The sequence below is a fragment of the Pieris brassicae genome, chromosome 12 (assembly GCF_905147105.1).
Source record: "Pieris brassicae chromosome 12, ilPieBrab1.1, whole genome shotgun sequence".
Lineage (NCBI taxonomy): Eukaryota > Metazoa > Arthropoda > Insecta > Lepidoptera > Pieridae > Pieris > Pieris brassicae.
Window position 1 is genome coordinate 4,263,371 of NC_059676.1, and position 15,590 is coordinate 4,278,960.

A 15,590-nucleotide genomic window follows, 5' to 3' on the forward strand; every position below is an offset into this window, starting at 1 on the left:
TCTGTTTAATACAAAATGGCCATCAAAAATTCCATTTTTATTTTCATTTCAATTCCAAAAGTATATGATCCATATGATGTATTACGATGCGATTACTTTTTATTTGTCTTTAAGGGTTATTTATTTATATACAACTGAATGGAAATATGAATTATGACAGTTATTTTATTTGTGTAAACTTCGATTAGACAGCGGCAGCGCAGTCTCAAAATTATTTTTTTTTAAATTTCGTTTAATATTATTAGATTTCATCTATTTCCATAGGTTCTATTTTTATTGATTTCGAACAGCAAGTCATCGAAAATATTTCCCGATTTAAGAGCAATAAACAAGCTATTTACAAAATATACATGTTGTTACAAAAAGTATATCAAAACCTTGAAGCAAGCATCTCCATTTCACGCATTTCAATTTAAATCCATCAGATAAAGCTCCGCGCCCAAAGCTAAAAATCTTGCAGACTTATTCGGAATCCTTATACCTGTTCACGTCATAACGCGGGGATAACAAAGCGGGTTCAAGGCGTGACCTTTGGGCGAGCTGCGCGGACGCAGCAAGACTTAAAAAACAGCGGGCACGAACACGCAAATGAAATCGAAATAGCGAAACGCTAGAATCTTGTCCCTTACCATGATATTTCGATTTGTACTAGAAAAGTTATGGTTAAAATAGGAGATATATTTATAAGTATAGATGACGATTTTGGCTATGATTTAATTTAAAATAAAAGTGAAGTTGTTAAATACATCTGCTGTTCTGCTCAGACGATATTAGGTAAACACACTGTGCTTGTTTCAGTTATTATTGCTCCGTAACCTTACAAACCATTGATAAACTATGTGTATGAAAAACCATGTCTGAAATCTCAAACTAACTCTCGCTAACTATTATAACATAGTAAATATATCATCCGTCATATTCACGGGTACGTTAAACTTTGGATAGGTAAAACCCTCCATGCACCGATCAGTTCAATTTCTTTGCTTTAGCATTCTCTTTCAATTTCTGGCATTAGTATTCAGTGGTAAGGCCGTGCGCAAAGATACTGTTCTCTGATTAGCTGTTGTTTGGAATCGAGACGAGCGGCTTTCGCGTTTGATATGACTCTTATCTAAATCTTTGTCACAAGTTTATTGCATTTTTAAGGAATGTTTCACTGAATGAAGTAAATATATCTATTTCTCTGCTTGTGTTTATTGTTAGCCGCCTCTGATTAATTATGTAAATGTATAGTAAATTAAATTTTTTATTCTAGCATAACCCATTTATCTGTGTCTGTTACATTTATATTAAAAGAAAATGTATTAAGCCAGAACTTACACGTTGTTGTTTAAGTCTAAGATAGGTTCCTCATGACATAGTACATAATTATGACATAGTTGTAATTATAGACAAATGTATGCATTAGTATAAGTACCCATATATACTAGACTAATAACGCTAGCAAAATAATGTTACCCTTTCGCAACCTATCATTCACGAGACAGTGTCATCTTAAAACAATTTAATGCAAATATGGATGCCAAAGTCGTATTCCTTTTATCATGCGCATTCTTTAATAGCTATTTCATAATTCTTGGTTCGTAACATATTAATCAATAGGTCGTTGTTTTTCATAGAATTAAGACAACTTAATAGCTCTTAATTTGCTTCGTAGAATTTATGTATATAACACGATGTTCCTAACTATTCGCAGCGCAGGTATATTTTATTTACTATATAATGCAAACCACCGTAATGTATTTGATCAACACTCCTAAAACATTGTGTTTGGTTTTTAATATGCCACGAATACGTGATTTTTTGTTTTGTGTCAATATTCTTAATCTATAATTTATGTATCATGTACCACGTTAGATCTGTAGTCTATTACAGGTAATTATTTCGAACTAGCGTATTTGACTTATTTATTTATTTTATTTATTAAGACTTCGTTACATTACAATATAAAAAAATTGAACATAATTAAATAAAAAGGAGGGCAACTGGCGGCCTTATCGCTTTCGAGGGATCTCTTCCAGGCCACCACTATAAGTAGAGAAAAAAATATTAAATTACATAAGATAGGCAAGACGTGCAAAAATACATGTTATACACAGTAAGATAAAACTAAACAAGAAACAAAAAAAAAAAAACTGAACTAAAAAGTAAAAAGACACATAAATCACGATGATTTAAGATAAGTCTCATGTCAGTAAGTAGTTAGTAAGAAAACTAGGACTTGTAACAGCCTAACTTAAATTTTGTTTTAAAAATAATCATTCTAACTTTTCTGACTGTGTCAATCGGTCCTTACCTACAGGGGAATAGAATAGATAATTGAAATTATTAATTGTTAGCATTGTGTGAGATGTATGGAGAATGAAGAAACGCAACCACAATATTCACTGTGATATTATAAAATGCGTCAGCTTGAAATTGTATTAAGTTTAAAAAGAAACACTAAAACTCTTAAAATCCTCTCCTACATTCTCCCGTATTTAAATACAAGTTTAGATTTTTAGTTCTATTGTGAATGTCCACATTTACTCGTGCTAAAACTGTTCGCCATGTAATTTATATAGAATGTTTCGGACATTAAACTGTCCTAATTAACAGCTTAATATTTGTTGTGTCAATAGCACAATGGTAGTATAATTTTAAAATGTTTATTAATATTGATCCACCATATTTCTCAAAGAAAAATACTTTCCCAAGGGTTTCCCGTCTTACGCACCCTTTTATTGCGATATGACGTTAAATCTGAAAAGGGACTGTGGCGTCACGCGCGGAAGGTTTCTTGAAGGGACATCATACGATAAATCGTATGTAAAATGTGACCTGAATATAAATAATCATGCTTTTATCGTAATCCGTACTTCCAGTATTGTTTTTTTTATATGAAATAAAGGGACATAACTCTTTATTTAAAAGACAAAGTGGACACAAGTAGCATCAAGTAAGGATTTTAAGTTTTCATGTCTCAGTTTATAGTGTAAACTTTTAGGTATATAACGCTGATTCGTAAATAAATTAAGTTTAGGCTTTAACAGATGATTATTGATGACATGTCTTTTTTCCCATATACCATTTTAATATTTAGAAAACATAGGTTTCTTTTATTTATATGATAAGTTTTTGTTATTTGTGGGTTTAATTTAAAAAAATCTTTATTATTCAATAACAAATTACATTGTTTACTGGTGTTAGAGCCTAAACTAAATCATCCAACGGTTTATGTAATTGTAAATTAGGTAACATAACGAAAATATTATATAAAGAAAAATAGAAAATGGAGACTTATTACTAAAATAAAGATCCAGTTTACCAGGTTGATACGTTTGTACACACCAGAAGTGAATTACTGTGATGATGTTCGGGAAGAGATAGATGGAATGGGAGGTGGAGTGTAAAAGAGAGTTAGTGCATTGTGAAAATTAAAAATGATTAGATTATTCTTGTACTAGTACAGTTTCTTCATAGTTGAGTGCACAATGCCACTTAGTTATTAACACTTGTATCATAAAATATATCCGAACCAATTCAAAAGGGTCGTTCAAGACTAAGACCTACTAATTCTTAAAAGGCCGGCAACACACTAGCGAGCCCTCTGGCATTGAGAGTGTCCATGCGCGGCGGTATCACTTAACATCAGATAAGCTTACCCGTAAGCTCCTTGTGGTATACCTATGATATATAAAAATATCATTTTTTTTCTAATTCAAATTAGATCTCTAATCATTCTCGTCAATAACTAAAACCGTTCAATAAAACACTGAAATATGACAGATTTGTTTTCTATTTGAGGATTAACAGTTCAGTGTAAACGTTGGCGTGTAATTGAACGACAAACATCTCTTTTAAATATATCATATCTACTGTTACAAATTATTACTATCCGCAACGATACCATTTCATGTCGTGTAGGTGTCGTATCATTTAAAATATCCGCCGAAAACTAGCAAAGTTCGTTTTCTTGGTAATTATAAGCAAGCGGCCATTTCACCCCACATACGTCACGCGAACCGTCGCTTTCCAATAATAAAAAAGGTCCGTTTATTGTTTAGCATTGGCCTATTGGTAAAACGTGCGATATACAACCTTGTGTGTATCCGAAAACTATACATATGCGCAATGAATACTCCTACGATGAAGAAAAACTTGTCTAAAAGTAGCTTTTTTTTAGAACAGGGAGCTAACGCTTACCTGATGTTAAGTGATACAAGGACACTCTGTAAGCCAAAGGACGCACCGGCTTCTTAAAAATCGGTACGCTCTTTTATTGAAGGATACTAAGTTGAATCAGTTCGGAAATACTTCAGTGGACAGCTAGCACATAGCAGATCATGCACGATCACCTCCTTGCCTTTATCAACTAAATCTTCTATAAAATAGGTACAGAAATCTGAAGCCTATGAAATGGTAGTTAAAGTATCTCATACAGGTTTGAAAACAGATGACGTTTAAGTTACAAGTTCCACGTTCGATTACATTACTGCATTTTCAAATTACTAAAGTACAGTTTCACTGAATTTCTTAAAGCTTTTACAACGAAGAAGAAAGAAGATTTTAAGAATATTTTTAATTATTCCAAATTACAGGCGGTTGTTTTAGTCATGAGGAATTTCTTGTGCGTCAGCTGTCAAGATAAATATAAAAAATTCTTCAATTTGCGTCAATTGTAATGACGTCGTTATTAATTGGTTTAGCGGTTTTTAAAATGCATTACATCTAAAAGTTTGTATGGCTTACTGTTACATAGATCCCCGCAGAAAATAATGTATATGGATATTAAAGTTAATTATAATATTTTTGGAAGGAGTTAGCCTAGTGACTTCAACGTGCGGCTCTCATACCTGAGGTCGGTTCGATCCCGGCTGTGCACCAATGGACTTGCCGATGTGCCGCTTTTAACACTCGCTCGTACGAACGAAAACTATTGTAAGAACACTGGGATGTCTTGGACAAAAAGTCGGCGGTGTGAGGTAGGCACAGAAGGGTACCCACCTACTTGGCTATTAGAAATGATCACAGAATAGATACAGCATTCTAAGGTCCGAACCTAAAAGGTCATTGCGCCATTGTAATATTTTTTACAACTGAAAGTACAAAAGCATACGTTCTAATTACTTAGGATCACTATTCCGATACAGAAATCTGAGGATCACACCTAAAAGTTTGTATAAAATTGTATATTGGTATTAAAGTTAAAAACTAAATCAATTTCATGTAGTTTACATTCACAAATTATTAACGTCTATTGAAACTGAGCATCGTAATTATTTCAAGATTGACATTTAATAATCGAACCCTAATTCGTAATTAACTAAAAATATAATGCACACTAATTATATAGAGATTACAACATGAAAACCTCCCATGATTATAACAAGATCTTTCTTCATAAATTACAAATGTTTATAGTCTCCATACAAGAGGTTTACGAGCTAAAGCAGGACAGGAATAAATTCCAGTAAAATATACACGGGAACAAAACCCTGTAAACTAAGTTCACGATCCAATCGGTTGGATCTAGAGTGATTGATCGCGATTGTGAACACTATATTATGTGCGTTAGAGTAGATATTTTTCATGTGTATCATATCACCTCGACATCCATTTTTGCAGTGCAACTGCGGTTTTCTTATGGTAGTTTTTGCCGCGCATCATCACTATGTGGAACCAACTGCCCACTAAGGTATTGAAATAAATTATAATTATAAAGCCGGCAACGCACTTGCCAGGCTTCTGGCAATGTCAGTGTCCTTGGGCTAACACGCGAATATGACGAGAGCCTCCTAACCGTTAGCCATAAAAAAGAGTGCTTTGTTGGTGTTTGCTGTCAAGGGTGAAGTTCCATAATACTGCTTATTCGCCTGATGCACGCAGGCCTTTTCTCATGTATTCTTTTTCAAGTTTCTCACAATCTAATGAAATAAAAACATATAGCAAATATTCTATAATAATAGTCTTTGATTTACGCAAGCTGTATTATATAAAATTTCTTAACTGATATAAACGCAAGTTTATTACATAACTCGTGATTTTCAGCAGTAGTGGGTGGTGAAGCTTCCATATCAAATCTACAGATAACTATAGGAAATGCTAACATTGCACTCACCATTATACAGCATCCCTGGGGTAGAGGCCCAAGGTTGATGAATCAGGTGAACTAAAGATGTTAGTAAATATCAGAAATAATTATTGTATCTTTTTATAGGTAAATGTGCAGATTAGAACTATATGTTTAAAAACTATTTTATTGTGCATAAATGTATTTCACGTCCGATTAAAAATATATTTCAATCCGGACAGTTTTTTTTACAACTAACCAGCTGCTCATTGAAGTATTTCTGAACCAATTCGACTTAGGGTCCTTCAAGAAAAGAAGGTACCAATTCTTAAAAGGTCGGCAACGCACTCGCGAGCTCTCTGATATTAAGAGTGTCCATGGGCGGCGGTATCACTTTAGGTGAGCCACCTGTGCCTGCCCCTGTTTAATAAAAACAGGGACTCTTGGAGTGCGATACATGAATTTTTCCACCTATTTCTGTCATGAATGAAGTTTTAATTTAATTTTTTAATTATAGATAGACATTTTCATTGTGTTATGTGTTGTTTTCGCGCTCTATTATAAGTCTTACTCTTAGAATCTATCTTATGAAATAAGTTGATGGGTTAACAAAGCTAATACCACTATAAAATTTTACTATTAAAAGGTTTCTTGGCGATTTAGATTCGATAGTAAATTTATTGAAAATAGATCTGCATTTAAAAGCAAGTATCTAAATACTTGCCTTGGCAACCTACTTGCGACTAATAGCAAGTAGGATGCCACCCCATCCCAAGTAATTATTATTCTAAGTAGTCGAACTCAATACCTCTGGTTTCAATTAATTCAACCAAGTGCTTTGCATTAACCTGACAAGGACATTTGATCAAAGTCAAGAATAATATATTTAAATTTAATCCTCTCATTAAAGATACTTTAATATATAAAACTTCTTAAGGAATAAAACTTAAACTTTAAGCTTATTAATATTAAATGTTCATTCCTTAAATTGGTTATATTTAATTATTGTTTTCCAAGCTATATTTGGACCGGCCCAACTAAAGTCCTTAATAAGTTCACGTGTTGTCCATCGGTGGGTAATATCAGTAGCCAGGCGAGCCGCTTTGTTCGCACTAGTACGATACCAGCCAACTTGCGTGACGGACGTGCGCGGTACACTGGCGCGCGCAAACGAAACATTTTTTTCCCAAACATGTGTGCACAACATTGAACTCTGTGACTGTGACATTTAGTGAGGTGATTAGGGTTATTTTGGCGCGAATCGGAGTTTATATAACAGCTTTCGCAATTGTCTCGATAAGAGTAAGTACTTTGATTTAGTCTTAATAGCTTTTGTGGCGAGATATTGTTGATAGCGGTATTCGTAATGGTGTTATGTTGATTAGAAATTGTCTTAAAGTGCCATTTGTTATTTTGTATATAACATTATATAATAATGCATGTTAAAGATATTTTGTTTTACATTAAAACGTAGAGAGAAAAAGCTCCTACCCACGTACTTAGATACATGAACAAATAGTGCAGTATAAATCATTCACGATAAGCCTTTGCAATTTTCACATACAATTGTTAGGCCGATTATAGCATGCCATTTTACGCTTTGTTAGAATTTTACAAACTAATTTTGTATTACATTTTGTTGTTATATCTCTGTCTATAAATTGCTATTCTCCTACCAAGACAGGACCTTATTAATTGTTTACATGGGATAAGTACGAATCCGTATCAAACTAACTTAAGGTATCAACTTTTGCTCGCGTCTAACTAAAAATACGGTACAAGAATTCAAACGAATATTCAAATTGTAAAGTGTACATTCTCGCATGCTGTCTCGGCTAACGAGAGGCGAGCCTGTGATAAGTGCAGTGAGATGTGTCGTTTAGATACTCGCAGAATTTCTGCCGAGATGGACAATCTAGTGTCTAGGGATATCAGAATTGGCAGATATTTTTATATAGAAATACAGTATAAAATGGACAATGGTTAAAAGCTTTACTTAAAACAATTATCAAAAATATTTCATATAAATAAGAAGTAATTTAATTTCGGTCCAGCTAATTACACATTATATTATACATACCTATTTCAATATATAGTACTTAAAACAAGACAAATTTTAAAATGGATTTTATCTATAGAATTTACTAGAACAAGTTTGAGACAAAATGTGCATTTAACTCAAAGTTTGCGTTGATTATTAATAACAAATCAACACAACATAAAAACAGGATTAAAATTGTCTAATAAGATTTTTGTTAACTATAATATACAAATAAAAAATAAATACATTAATTTATCCCGGAGGTCTTACTAATAATCAGACTTCAATATAGAATTTTTTATCGCGATTGTTAAATAATTCCGCGATACAATCAAGATGAGATCCACAATCTACTCCATCCCATACATTATCATTAATACGTTTATAACTGAAAGACTTTTGAGATATCAGTTTATTTTATCTAAAATTATTAACTAAGCGTATCACGTCTCGGTCTTATTACCATTAGAATTTTGCGCCCTTAAACATTTTAGTTTCAAACTTTAATTGATTCGTGTAAAGATTTGCTGGTATGTGGATGCTGAGTGGTAGGATTTAAAACAATATTAATAATTTACATAAGACCGCCATCTTTATTGGTATCACACATTACAAAAGCTACCCCGAATCAAAGCTTTCATCAATCAAAAATCAGACCCTGAAATGTCTATCTGAAGATAAGTTCAAAAACTCATCCGATTTAAGAAAGCTTCAAAGCTATGTCTGACCATACGTTTACATTAGAAATTAAATTATGTTCACACTATTAAGCCTATCTTCATTTAAGAGGCGATTAATTCGCCCACGAGACGACGAGCTTAATATTTCATACTTAATTAAAATCTTAAATACCAATATAGACTTGTAGGCTTAAAATATGTATCTACAGGCTAATAATTTAAATAACATGCGACTTGCATGTTATTTAAATTATTATTATTCTAAATAATAGGCACTGGACATAGGTAAATGACGGGTACAAGGCGCGCTGCGCAGACGCCGTTGAACTCTTTTGTATGCATAGAGTAAGCGACTCTTGCGCATCGATTGTAGTATAAATTTAATGTTTTGTGTATAAATAATAATTATTTTAAACAGGTATATTTAAATTTTTTTTTAATTTATAAATATATGACATGGCATTTACGCTATTATTCTACTTTGTTTTCTGAAATATATCTGAGACGTTACAGATAAATGAAACCTTAGTAAAAAATTATAAAATTAAATAAATTTTGAATGAATATAATTTGAAAACTTTAACGAAACGATAGGATTAATAAATCTATCACCAATGTTATTCGAATTAACAAACGCATTTGAAAATGGAATTTAAACGAGATCTTTAACGGGCTTACCAAATAGGTATTAGACAATCGTGAGTTGAAGACAATATGACCAAGCCGCGGATAGCCCATTAGAGAAATGTCCCAGCCACTTAGAGCCAATTACAATGAACGTCTTCCTAACTTAGTTCTCCCATAAACGTATCTTTGCTGCATTGTAGAGTCGATTCTGCGACTCTATTTCAACTGTAACACTTATTCTCTGATTAAATTATAATAGTGAGAATTTAATATAATGTGTTAATTTCTGTGTATACTATAATAAATATAAAATCCTATGAACATTTTAGTAAAAAATAATATAATAACTTAGCAGAGCGAAAGATGTGCTTGAAAAGAGAGTAGAGATCTATGGATAACAAGTACAATTTTTAAATAACCAAGTGAAATTAGTATGGTCTTTATTTAAGTAGTTACGTAGAGAAATCTGCTATTTGATAAAAAGAAATACTTAAAAACGTATTAGAAATTATTATTGATAATTACGCAATACATGACAATTTAGTTTAACAAATAACCAATAGTTTAAGGTGCTTATTTGGAGCAACAGTATAAAACCCTGATCTATGAGAAGTTTAATGTAGGAAACATCAATGAAAATGGGTTAAAAAGGGCACGCATTTACGTGGTTGAAAGTAATAAACATTAAGGTTTGTGGTCAGCCCTCGCTACTTGTGTTACTAAATTAGAATTTTTAGGCGCAATCTTTTCGCTTCATTGTAGATAACCAATGTAATTTTATATCATACAAAATTAGATTTTTTTTCAACTGTTTGACAGTTGACAGCTGTTAGGTATAATAAATACTTATTTTTTTGAAATTTCGATGGAATTATATAATATTTTATTTTACGCCGGATTTAGAGGCCAACAATTTTTTTCCAAATAAAATGGTCAACTTTTTTTGAGTCGACTTATCCCATTAATAATTAATTGTAAAGACCCCTTATTTGTGAAAACTTCGATAGCAAGCAAGCCGGGAATTATATATAACCAACAAGCAACGTCGCTAACGTTTCTAAACAAAAATAGTATAAATAGATAGTAAAAATAGACGGACCCCGTAAGCTCTGAAAAATTACAAAATGGAGCAATAAAATTCAAATAAATCATACAATTCCTTATGGTCAAATAACAAGTACGGCTAATTGTAGAGCCGGTTTAGATCTAGGACAAAGTTTGGTACGTGCTCTCCATTATTCATAGTAGATTGTTACTTTGACGTAAATTCGTTAGCGCTCTGTGACTCATTAAAGAACTTGTAATTATATGCATTTCTGTTTGATTTTACGATAAGAGATCATGAAATAGATAGATTGTATGGACGAAGCAATTAATTTTTTAGAGCTTCAAACTTTGTGTGAAGAATTGGGCTGCATTATATTTGAAATCATGTTCTCTGATAAAACCCGAGCTTTTTTATGTAATAGGAGGCAAACGGGCAAGAGGCTCACTTGATGTTTAGTGATACTGCCCATGGATACTCACATTGCCTGAAGGCTCGCAAGTGCGTTGCAGGCATTTCAATAATTGGTAGGTTTTTTTCTTGAAGGACCCTAAGTCGAATTGGTTCGGAAATACTTCAGTGGGCAGCCATACCACCGACGGACGTCGAGGTGTTACGCATGGTACTTTTTATTTTGCCTTGACGTCCGATAATGAAACTCAGCTACAGGTATTAGACTGAACCACTTCTCTGAACACTGTCCATGGTGAATGCGGTAGAAGATGGAGAGAGACTCTACATCTCAACGCAACGCCAAGGGATCAAGCCACACGGAAAGTGACTGGTCGACGATGAATTTGATTTATGTTTTTTGTTTTTTTTTTATTAAAGTGCTGCATCATGTGACAGAATTGAGAATGGACATAAAATACATATGGGGATTTGATAAAAAAAATTACAACAGCATATACGGATTGACCACTTTTTTAAGTAGTCTATTACTTTCAAAGTAAACTTAAAAATGAAAATACCCTTTGTTCTTATGGTTGAATACCATTTGGTCCTTTAGAGATGCCGATACAAGCGTAATTAATCGGTGATTTGGAGGTACGTCCTCGCCTTAGGGCTCTGTCGGAAAATGATTTGTTGTGTCATTAATCTTATTTATGGATCCAGTGACAATGAAATGAAACGTATATTATATAAATTATAGTATTATTTCAACTCAATATGTTGTAATTTTGTATTCATTTCATTTTCGTAGCGACTGGTGAATAATTTTGAGAGTATTATTTAAATAAAATGATTTTAAGATTTAATAAATGCATCAATTTGAAATTATTTGCAGTTAATTAATTATTACAGTTGATACTGTATTTTGGCTTTCGCATTTGTCTAAGTAGCCTTTAATGAATTTTGGTTTGATCTAATCGAGTTTGAAAAAGGATTAGACATTGTCAATATACATTACTAATTGACTAGTCTCTCGCAATATTATCTATGTGTTAAGACAATTATAGGTGCTAGGCATTCATTTACATAGACATAAATTTAAATTCTTACATAAATAATAATCATCGTCACCTATACAAATCGCAGCAATTAAATAAATTGAAAAAATGCTTTCTTCGAAAACGAATATAACATGAAAAGCCTTAAAACTCAAATCGATATTACCCACGCAAGCTTTACAAATCGTATCAAAGAAATTGAGCAATAACAGACATGTGTCACCTTTCGACCTTGAATTATAACATGTTTGAATTAAAATGATACGAAATCTACTTTAATAACACCTGCTATACATATCTATAGTTCATGGAATTTTTTTATTTTTTAAATAACAGTCACCGTGTTTGTGGTGTGGCGGTAAGTAATCGGTGATTACGATTGAATCAACAGAATAAACGATTAAAAATTGAACTATCCCTCATTATATAGTTTTAGAACACGATACGCGGGACAAATAATGATACTTTTGATTAATTGTCGGGTGACTGAAAAATAATTGAATATACTTCTTATTATCGTTAAATAAGAATTATAATTAATTAAAAGAACACAAAGGAATAATCGAATGTACCCAAAAATAATTAGATAACATATCTTATTATAAAAACCCAATATTTGACCTTGAAAAGCACGCAAAAAGTCACGATAGTAATTTCAATCATTATTTACCTAATAATTAATACGTTATCTAGTAAAATTAATTTTCAATACGATATTCATAAGTGTAAAGGTGCATTTATGCAATAACTATAAAGATAAGTGAACACGTTTGGGTCAAGTTCATCGTAAATGGATGCTCTTCGGTGTCGGAATTTCAATTTCAAGCATTATTACTCGAGCGCGATAATATCTTTGTTTCGTAAGCTCTGCGGTAGTGTGTTGTATCACGCGAAAAACCTTCGTAACCTTGTCAAACTCTAGTAACACTTCATGATATCACGGGTAAATTATATTTATATTGGGAAAGCTCTTAGGACTGAATTGTAATGGCCTAGATTATCTTTACACTTTTTGCGTACTTTTTTATTTTAGTAAATGGGTAGTGTTAAATGTATGCGTCATACTTTGTAATAATGACTTAATTGCTATTACACAGCAAAATATTATTAGTTATAAATAACTTTTATTTAGTTTAAGTTCACATTTTAATATACACATACTAAGTTTAATATATGTACTTTATTTTTATTTAATTATACAACTAAATTTGATGTTTCCGAACATATAATCAACATATATATTTTGCAACGTATTAGTTTTTTTATTTATTTCTAAGGCGTGATTGAAAGTGAAAAAAATGTTGATTTTAATTTTCAGAGCTAATATCGATCATAAGTACAGTCAAGTAAAAACTTGCAATTAAAGTTTTGTGATTTCAAATTTAGAATCACGGTATTTAGAAGGTTTCTTTTAGGGTCCGTTTTTATTCAGTTTTGTGCCCCAAATACATTTAAATTTATGCAATTTTAAAAAACGATTACATTTATAAAACCTACCTGTGTACTATATTTCAACTTTTTGCGTACAAACAACAAAGTCTAGCTGACCTCACGTAATTTGGTCGATAATGGGCACAACTGTATCAAATTGAAATCGTGTGTACAAAAAATATTGTGATACATTATACCACCGACTTTACCTGCGAAGAGATTTTAATTTAGTATATAAATAAAATAGTTCAGAAAGTCATCCGCCCACGGTAGCATCAAAATATGGTGGAGTGGTTGTGAGTTTTTTGACCTTATCTGCCTCGGTATGATTGTAATTCGTAATTCCATAAAGCACTATTTTAGATGAACAGCTTATCTGTTATATTTAAAAGTAAATTTTAGTAAGACATAGTTTATTAAAATTGTCAATAATATTAAAACATGATATAGAGGAGAAAAAGACACATTATAAAACTTTTTGTTCTTTCTTATACACAGTGACCGCACACACAGCCGCAACACCGCACCACAGTATAATTCAAGATTTAACTTCTTAACTACATTATCATAGTGAAAGAGACAGTTTGTGTTCATGAATAAAATAAGTAAAATAATATACTCACCTACACTTATACACCACCATACTACACATCTATTATCTCTTAGCTAAATGTATTAATTAATTTTTATTGTTGTAGGTATTTATTTATTTCACAGCATTATTATATCTAAACATCATGTATTCCATCTTTGGCTATATTTTTAGTATTATTGTTTGTTATATATAATTTGCGTTAGCTAGCTTTATGATTACGTAATAAATAAATATACAAAGAACATAACAGTCCCCTTTTTAGTATCGGTGATGGCTGCTTTGATTTAAGAGAGATTTTCATCAATGTCAGCGACGTAAAGTACCAATGTACGTGACCTAAGGCTGAATAGGTTGTGTTAACCATAACATTCGTGTAAAAATTCGACTTGAAATTTCCGATTCTCATTTTCGTGTCCTACTTTTTAAAATTAACCTTGTTTCAGTATTCAAATAGGTCTATGTTATATTCATACTTATATAAGTCCATACGGCAGGAGTTACTTTTCTCTGATCAATATTTTTTTTGTTGAATAATTGATTTTTTACAGAAGAACAGTTTTATTTTTTAAATATCATTCTGGGCTAAAATATATTCGATGCCTTTTTAAATTAACGAAACATGATAACATTTATAAGGTTATTGTACATTATTAAACAAAATATAGGTTTGTCTTTTTTTATATATTATCAAAGCATATATCATTGCATAGTTAATAAATTAAAATTAAATGTATTATACATTTAAAGGCAAAGTACAAATACTTGAGTGATTTATGTCACTTAGTGGAGTTATGTACAAAATATATTGTGTAAATCTTCTGAAGAACGTAGATGTATAAACTTCACTTGTGATGTACGCTTAACGGGATGTTATCTTACTTCAATCAATGGTTATAAAAACGGATAACAACAATTATCTCGGCTAACACAGCTTTTGAATCTGTTTATTGAATAAGATGATACAATCGGAATTATCAAGGATTGCTCGCGGCGTTTTCGCTTGAGTTGACATTTAATTATCTCTTGCTAGGAAATGTGTGGACCCGTGTTTTATTAAACTTGTCAGTCGATGGTATCGATAACTTATAAATTTGTTGGACAGTGTTTCAATGTTGTAGCATTGAATCGTTTTATTTAAAAAAATTAAGTTTGGTAGAATTTTGGTCTAACTTAAAGCAATTGTTACCGATAAACGAACCCATGTCCTATTAAGCGCTACGTATTAAACCATCAAGAAGTTCTTTTAACTCATTTGAATACAATTACGTTGGCATTGCCTTAGGCGTTTTCTAATGCGCAATACATATTAGTACATAAAAGCTCCTACTACCTACCATCCTGTCTTTGTGATTCGACCTTCAGCTGAGCATTTAACGTATGTTTTATTGCACAATTACGGAAATTATACAACTTCAACTGGCTAAGACTAAAATATTTACATTTTCAGACATCCAAAAATGCAAGACGTTATCATACACACATTTAGAAATATATTGAAAAATTACGTTTGGTTACACAATTACTTAAGTGCGTCTATATAGTGGCCTTAGGCACTTCCGAAAAATGCTAATGTGTCAACTTTATTTTAAATTAAATGTCAAGGTCAATAAAGGTTACAATTTTTAACCAGTTTTTAATTAGTTATGTATGAAATGTAAGAACGTTGCC

The 15,590-nt window shown here is 31.8% G+C and overlaps 1 protein-coding gene across 3 annotated transcripts in view; it reads left to right on the top strand.

Moving 5' to 3' along the window:
- The first annotated feature begins 7,185 nt into the window (after nt 1–7,185).
- LOC123717385 (cadherin-86C) overlaps nt 7,186–15,590 on the top strand; it is a 105,480-nt gene continuing 97,075 nt past the window's right edge. For all 3 annotated transcript variants that reach the window (XM_045673344.1, XM_045673345.1, XM_045673346.1), the window contains exon 1: nt 7,186–7,354. The gene's annotated coding sequence lies outside the window, so the exon portion shown is untranslated. The remainder of the gene's footprint in view (nt 7,355–15,590) is intronic.